Here is a 453-nt window from a genome sequence, read left to right as displayed (position 1 = left end):
TTTCTTCTGTTTAAATCACAGAATTGTAGAAAATAGAAAAATGTCCTGATGTGTGTAATTTTCTCCTATCATGCTGCAGACATGAAGAGCATGAACAGCATGTGAATAATTACTGTCTGGCTTTAGGAAATTCATGGTGCAGCAATTTATTGTGCTAAAGTAACGATGGTGGTCTCATTAGCAGATAAGAGGGAAGGAAACATGACCTATAGGGAGAGAAGCAGAGTTATTTATCCTTAGAACCCACATGGACAACTTTGAAAAGAGAGTAATAGTTTCCCTTTCTGAATTACAGCTAAGGGGGCACCAAGAGAGAAAGTTGGTGTATGATCTCCATTTTAAGTCATATTCAGGGTAGATCCATTTTGCAAGATAAGTATTTATTTCAAGGGGTCTACACTGAGCATGACACAGCAGGATATTGCCTAGTAAATTGCAATGTTAATCTAGTGT

Source organism: Podarcis tiliguerta, assembly GCF_965153285.1.
Source record: "Podarcis tiliguerta genome assembly, chromosome: 4".
NCBI classification, from domain to species: Eukaryota; Metazoa; Chordata; class Lepidosauria; order Squamata; family Lacertidae; genus Podarcis; species Podarcis tiliguerta.
Note: the sequence above shows the minus strand (reverse complement) of the source record.